The sequence below is a fragment of the Miscanthus floridulus genome, chromosome 8, assembly GCF_019320115.1.
Source record: "Miscanthus floridulus cultivar M001 chromosome 8, ASM1932011v1, whole genome shotgun sequence".
NCBI lineage: Eukaryota > Viridiplantae > Streptophyta > Magnoliopsida > Poales > Poaceae > Miscanthus > Miscanthus floridulus.
The window spans coordinates 71,663,859-71,671,573 of record NC_089587.1 but is presented as its reverse complement, the minus strand read 5'-3'; the positions used below and the strand labels follow the sequence as shown (position 1 = coordinate 71,671,573).

At 44.5% G+C, this 7,715-nt stretch overlaps 1 pseudogene; it reads left to right on the top strand.

Annotated features, from left to right (window-relative positions):
• Positions 1-1,085: 1,085 nt before the first annotated feature.
• Positions 1,086-5,163, top strand: LOC136469363 (uncharacterized; annotated as a pseudogene).
• Positions 5,164-7,715: the final 2,552 nt, after the last annotated feature.

Below are 7,715 nucleotides of genomic sequence, written 5' to 3'. Positions count from 1 at the left end.
GCGCCCCGCGCCGGCCCAACCGCGTGCTGGCCCAACAACCGCGCCGGCCTAGCTCCGCGCCAGCCCAACCGCAGCCGCGCTGCTCGCCTCAGCAACCGCCGCGCCCAGCCGCTGACCGCCCAGGCCCGCACGTCAGTGCCGCCCATCGTGCCGTTGATTTTTGCAGGTTTTGGGAACCTCACCGTGCAGGGGAGGTTCTGTAGATTTTTTTTTGAAAATGATAGACTTTTGTTCCTTGTTTTTGCAGAGAAGAGCCGATCCGGAGTAGCCCCGCGCCGAGCCGGTCTGCCTGCACAGCGTCGGCTCGCCACAGCTTTGACTCGCCACCGCCCCGCTAGCCTGACTGCACCACCACCCTAGGTATAACTCCTGTACCCATATCATGCATGGTCGTAGATAACGTCACCCAGTTAGGCGTCTCCCATCCAAAAGAGATACGATTGGAAGTATTCCATACTTCCAACCGTATCTGTTTCGGATTGTCCACGTTTTTTGGACAGACCGCGGATGCGTAGATGGGTTAGTTTCCATGTCCTGCTCCGGTCCGAGGCCGAGTGTCGGCAGCACCTCCTCGTTGTTCTCCGGATACACACTCTCCCTGCCAGGACGTGTATCGGTAGAACAGTAGGGAGGTGCTGCCGAAATTCCATCTCAGATAGGAGTAGAGCATGGAGACTAATCTCATCTACGCACCCGCGGGTGGGATTAGGACCTATCCTTCACCTATTAGATAGTAGGAACGCCATGTAGATGCAATTGCTGGTTTTATTACTCGCTTATATATATATGTCAGAGGATGGATAACCGTGACTGGATGTACACGGGCCACGTAGAGATGACCCCAGAATGGATGTGCAATACCTCTACTTTCTTAGACCATGCATTTGGCCCGGCTGCTCAAGGGGCGAGTCGGATGCCGTGTCCCTATAGCAAATGTGACAACAGGAAAAGAAAAAATAGGAAGGTGGGGGAAGATCTTTGCAAGTTTGGATTCACACCAAACTATACCCGCTGGATCTTCCATGCTGAAGCGGATCGTATGAGAGAGGAGGTGGTGAGACAACGCCTCAAGGATTTTGATGGTGATGCCGGGGTACCTCCAGGTTAGTACAAAACATTAATACTGATTCCTTCCATGAAGAATAGGTAGGCTTCATTTCATCTTTTGACATGTTATATACTTGATGGTCTGCAGATGTGTCCTGATTGGTGCGCCAAGGACCGAGCCTGCTGGGCGGCCATTGTGGACAGGTGGTGCTCGAATGAGTGGATGGAAAAGCACAACATCCGTCAGGACTGCCGTCTGCAGATGGGTGGTGTGCCACACCACCAAGGCAACCGCCACCTCGGCGCGTACGCCCAGACATGGGTAACGCTCTTTATATTTATTTCTTTATTCATTCGAATGCTCAATTCTCATTACTTGTAATCATCTTGGTGTTTTCCTCGCAGTCCCAGTCGCATGGTGGCCAGGAGTGCAACGAGTTCATGGCGTACGCCCTGGCACACAAGGGCAAGGCGACAGCCTTGGACCTCACCTACAACCCGGAGGACCCGCCCGAGGCGTACACCAACATGAGCGTCCACAGCAAGCTCAGCGAGTACTCCTCGGCGGCTCGCAGGCGCCATGGGGAGGACTTTGATCCGGCCTCCCAGCCCCTAGATGCAGACCTCGTGATGAGGCTTGGAGGAGGGAAGCAGCACGACCGGTACTGGATGGCGGACAGCCAAGTTGACACGGCCTCTACCCCCACCCTCTCCCAGATTCGAGCAACGAGCACGAGCTCCTCCCTCCCTATACGACCTCGGCAGCAGAGTTCACAGCAGCAGGTGGCGGAACTCTAGGTTAGTCCTGTTTTATTCGTCGTTCATTGCTTTTACATATATCTTGCCTTTGCATTGTTGAAACATTGCGGGTGAAATATTGCAGGCCCAGGTGCAGAGGCTGGAGGCCACGCAGGCGGCCTCGCAGGTGGAGCAAGAGCTAAGGAGGCAGGCCGAGGAGAAGAGGCTGCAGGACCTTTATGCGTTCATGGCGAACCTTCAGGCCACGACGGGTATAGCCGTGCCACCTTCGCTCCTCGCTCCAGTGCTTCGTACTCCTGAACCTAGTCCGGTGAGTATGGTTGTTTATTGCTTTAGCTTGTGCGACCCTCCTGCAGAAACTCATGAATTCGCTTTTCCTTTGCGCAGCCACTGTCCGCGGGTTCGAACCCGACTCCTCAAGGGCACCACTCGACGCATCCAAGTGAAGCTGGCCCTTCTCCACAGTCCGGGTGGCTAGCTGGCCCTCCTCCGCAGCCCGGGTGCCCAGGTGGCCCTTCTTCACAGCCCGGGGTGCCAGGGTGGTAGTAGGTGCCTTTGATTTGTCTCTTTTCATGTTTCATGGACTTATGTTGCACTTAGACTTGTGTTGGATCAAATACTTGTGACATATATGTATTGTGTTGGATATTGTGATGGATGTGATATATATTGTCATGGATGTGTATGTGATGGAGGCATGTGTGGTATATATTGTGATGCATGTGTGATATATATTGTGAGAATATATGTGAATTGCTTGTCTGTGACAATAATGTGAGAATATATGTGATGGAAAGCAAATATAAAAAAATTGAATTTTCTGCAGATTTGCCGAGTGTTGCAACCATAGCACTCGGCAAAACTGGGCACAAAACTGTCTCAGGTCCCAGATTTGCCGAGTGCTATGGTCACGGCACTCGGCGAAACTGGGCACTTTGCCGAGTGCTAGCACCATGGCACTCGGCAAAGATTTTTTGAAAAATAAAATAAATTTTTTTTGCCGAATACCGGCCATGTCACCACTCGGCGAAGATTTTTTTTAAAAAAAATAGGAAAACTTTGCCGAGTGCCGGCCACGTCACCACTCGGCAAAGGCGCCGTCAGACGGGCCTTTCCGTTGACGGCGACTTTTCAGTGCCGAGTGTTGACGTGGCACTCGGCAAAGGCTTTGCCGAGTGCCCGATATATTGCACTCGGCAAAGAACCCTTTGCCGACAAAAGCTATGTCGGCGGGTCTTTGCCGAGTGTAACACTCGGCAAACTCTTTGCCGAGTGCAAACTTGGGTTTGCCGAGTGTTTAGGGCACTCGGCAAAGAACCCGTGTCCAGTAGTGTCTTCATCACTAGGTAGTCTGGCTAATTCTTCATGTGCTAATAGGGAGGAACAGAAAAAAGCTGTGGCTCTAGATGTTGGTGACATTGAAGACATAAGAGCACCATCTTCTGATTATCGTTCATCACTAGGTCATCTCGATAATTCTTCATGTTTTGATAGGGAAGAACAGAAAAAAGCTATGGCCCTAGTTGGGGGTGAGACCGAAGACACAAGAGCACCATCTTCTGATAAAACTTCGTCACTAGGTCATCTGGATAATCCTTCATGTGTTGATAGGGTAGAACAGAAAAAAACTGTGGCTCTAGTTGGTGGTGGGAAGGAAGACAGAGATTCCAGAGCACCAACTTCTGTTAAAACTTCATCACTGGGTCATGTGGTTAAGTCTTCATGTGTTGATAGGGAAGAACAGAAGAAAAAAGCTATGGCTCTAGTTTGTGGTGGCACCAAAGACAGATTCCAGAGCACCAACTTCTGATAAAACTTCGTCACTGGGTCATCTGGTTAATTCTTCATGCGTTGATAGGGAAAAACAGAAAAAAGCTATGTCTCCAGTTGGTGGTGACACCAAAGACACAGATTCTAGAGCAGCAACTTCTGATAAAACTTTGTCACTATGTCATCTGGCTATTTCTTCATGTGCTGATAGCGAAGAACGGAAGAAAGAAGAGAACATAGTAGCATTTAGTACTCATGCATCATCTTAGTTGGATAAGGTTATTAAGGCCGCTAATAATGCATATGAAATTCAAGCAGCATCTGATGTGTACATGTTCAGTGGTATCCATGCCGATATTGAAAACTTTTTACATGCGGCCACCCCAGACATTGGACAGATATCTTGCACAAAAAGTAAAATCAGCTTGCAAGACCAGCGTTTGTGGAGCGTGTGGAGCTGGTATGAAGAACCCGAGTGCTGTGGGATTGAGGTACCGATGCAGGGAAATATAAACTCTATTTGGCCAGAATTTTCTACATATTTTCGACCTCTTCTATCAGCGGTTCAGTTGTTTGGACAGCCAGGGAAGTCACAAAATCATGGCGGACTCATCTTTGAGTACTTCGAATTGGAGAATCCCTTTTCACGGCCTCCAATTTTCACCAAGTATGTTGAGCCTGTATTATTGTTTAATTACTTTGCTTTTTCCCTTACATTTTTTATAATTTATTATATACATAGAGGCTATAGGATCCAGAAACACTGTTTCTGAGTCTTTTCCATCCCTACTTGATCTTGTTGTCATGTAATATAGGATCAAACAGCTTCGCGATGGCATAAACCTTTCTGGTAATCCAATATTTGGGGATCCTAAGCAACTTGAAAGTGTCAAGCTATCTGATCTTCATCCGGCTTCCTGGTATGTGTCTGCTCTGATATTGGCTGATCTGCCTTGACTTTCCCAATTTATAACAAGATTCCTTTTCTGTTTATGCACTAACCAGATGCTCCATTTTTAGGTTCTCTGTTGCCTGGTACCCTATTTGCCAGATACCAGCAGCTGCAGGGTGCTGCCAAGCTTCATTCCTGACATACCACTCCCTAGGAAAATTAGTTCCACAAACTTGGTCTACGGATAAGGCTGATGGGCATGATCGTATAATTTGTCCGATTGTCCGTCTGCTTGGTTACAAAGACCAGGTAGTGGTTCAACTAACACTTGAGTACTACTAGATAGAAATATGTATATTTCTATTTCTATTTCTCATTTAAAAACAACTATATGTGTTCCTTATTGGTGTTAATTGTTGTGGAAGTTGTTTTGGTTCCGGACTCACAGTCATGCTATAACTGTCAAATTTTCTTATTTACAGGGAGAGAAGTGGTTTCAACTGCGACAACAACTAAGGTTCAAACTAACGCCAAATGTTTCCTCTAAAACCGACCATGCTGAACTTCTGAATAAGAGGCTGAGGGCACTGAGGCAAGGTGCATCAATCATGTCTAAGGCAGTGGTGCCAAGGACATCTGGAGAAGCCATGAACTATCATTCAGATTACTAGTTCTTTTGGTCAAGATCTCTGTAGTAAGCATGCACATTATGTATGTATGTATGTGGCGTTTCGAATGGACTCTAGTCCATTCAGTACCTGCAGTGTCTCCATACTACTAATTTCCCCTTGCATGACCGAATTAAGTTTCACATTGGGGCTGACGTGAGGCTGCTTCAAACAAGTTGATGAGTTTGAGTTTTTTCTGGTACTAGTACAATACCCAAATGACATGGTGTTTAAGTTGGATGTTTTATGTGTTCCAAAGCCTTGATATATATATTGCTGTTGCTTCTGGATACCTAAGATGCATTTGATAAAGTTTTGATTTTTGTTTGCTTGTTTGGTAATTTCCACTATTGCAACATTTGTAGTCTTTTAGTTTTGTCTAATGTCAAAATTGTCAAACTTTAATCAGTTTTAGAAAAAATACACCTACACCTATAATGTCAAATTAGTACCAAAAAAGGTCAAAATTTTCACAAAATCATGAAGAACGGAGGGGGTCAAAGACTAAGGCTTCAAAACCTGTGATGATATGACCTCAACAACAAAATTACAGTATCTGTTGTGTGGTGGACCATAAGAGACACGGGAGAGGATAGGGAAGGCAAAAGCTAAGGTTAGTAGTTGGACAACAGAATATGGTTGCCGCTCAGGTGTATATGCCATGGATCTCTCATGCTCAAGTCAAGATCTAGACTATGAAGAGGGATATGAACAACGGACAAGGAGAGAGAGAGATAGAGAGAAAGTATGATAGATTGTGAGAGGGAGTATAGAGAGAAGCATTCTCTAGGAGAAACAAAAAGGAACAAGGTCATCGTGATGCATAGACATGCAATAGGAGTTCTAGAAATGAAACATTGATTGCATTATCATGCTTCTACTGTACCCATTGAGAAGGCTGCCCTAATTCGAAAAAGTTGATCCTTTCTTCACTTATTCCGAACGAAAAGTAGCTAAAAGCTAACAAATGTATGAATAAAAACAGTAGCAAAACACCTAAACTATTTATGCTTTCATATTTCACATAAACAAATAGAAAAATTCGATTACAGAAACGAATATGACACAAGTATTGTAGGAATATAAAATATGGTCAGATTGGTTAGTATGTAGTAGCCAATTTGTAGCCAAAAAATGGTTACAAAACACCATGTCACCATACATAGGAATGACCATGACTCACCAAGTAATCCATGCAACATCTGAACCAAACATAGGTGAAATTGAGGTTTAAGTTCAACATAGCACAAGTCAAAGTTGACATAAGTTCAAACCACACATGGGTTCAATATGGTGGAGGTAGTGTGGCAGAACAACATTTAGAGGGATGGCAACTTGTGAGATGACATGTGTCACAAGTCGTGGTTGTTGTCTGTGGAGTATGACATTAGGGAATGGGGATGGGTGGTCAAGGTTGTAGGCGCTGGGGCAAGCATTTTGTCTTGAGTTGGCTAAAGGATGGAGTTTGGTTTGTTTTGACAAAATTCTCTATTATTTCCATTAGGATTTTTTGTTTTTTTCCAAATGCAATAAAACCTTTGGGATATGTCTATGACTATGTAAAGGATGTCGATGTTACACTTGGGAATAAAACCACTACCCTTGTAAAAAGAAAGTGAAGGTGTCGATGAGATGAGGTGGAAGAAAGTCAATTCTAGGGGAACTACCTTACTGGATATACTTAGCAGTTTGCCACAACATACGTGAGAAAGAATTTTTCTAGGAGTTTACTCGGGACACACATGAAGAACTAGGGGAAAACCAAGAACATGCAAAAGCACGAGTCGACTTAGAAGATATGGGCATAAGGTCCAAATTGCCTGGAACTTTGTTCCATCATTTAAAAGGTTCGAATTGCCTCTTGAGGGCACCAGTACTCAGCTAACAACATCTGCAATAAATCTAACTAGAGAAGAGAAGCAGGAATTGTGCGACTTCTTCCGTAGTGCAAAAGTTCCCTCCAAATAATCATCAAACATCAGAAATCTTGTGCACTACTACGGAAAAAACTTTTTCAAGAGAGAACAAAATTCCCTCCGTGAAGTGCTCATCAAAGACACAGTTCCAAATAACACAGTTTGTGATAAGTGCTTATAAGAGAACCCACCTTTATCAATACATATCTATGGTATGTGCGCATCAAAGACACGTTTGTGATAAGAACTTATCAAAGATATGGTTTAAATAACAAGTGTCTATGATAAGTGCTTATTAAAGATGTGCCTTTACAAATATGTGTCCATGACAAGTGATTATCATATATGCACATTTATCAATAAGCGTTTGTGATATGAGTCATCATAGACACATATGTCTATGACGATGTCTGACGTAGATCTTACACGTCTATTATGAAGGTTAAGACATATCTATGATGAGAGAATATGACATAGTGTATGTTAAGTCATTAGTACAAATTAATAGGACCTTCTATAATGAGAGAAAATGATTCATACTGTTTGTTGATGTAACATACCACTAGTACAAATAATTCTACAACCTTATCTCTTCTTTCTCACTCCAATCCACACATCCTCTCTAGTCTCGATCTTCTCCCTCTACCTCATCTCTTCCCCTTG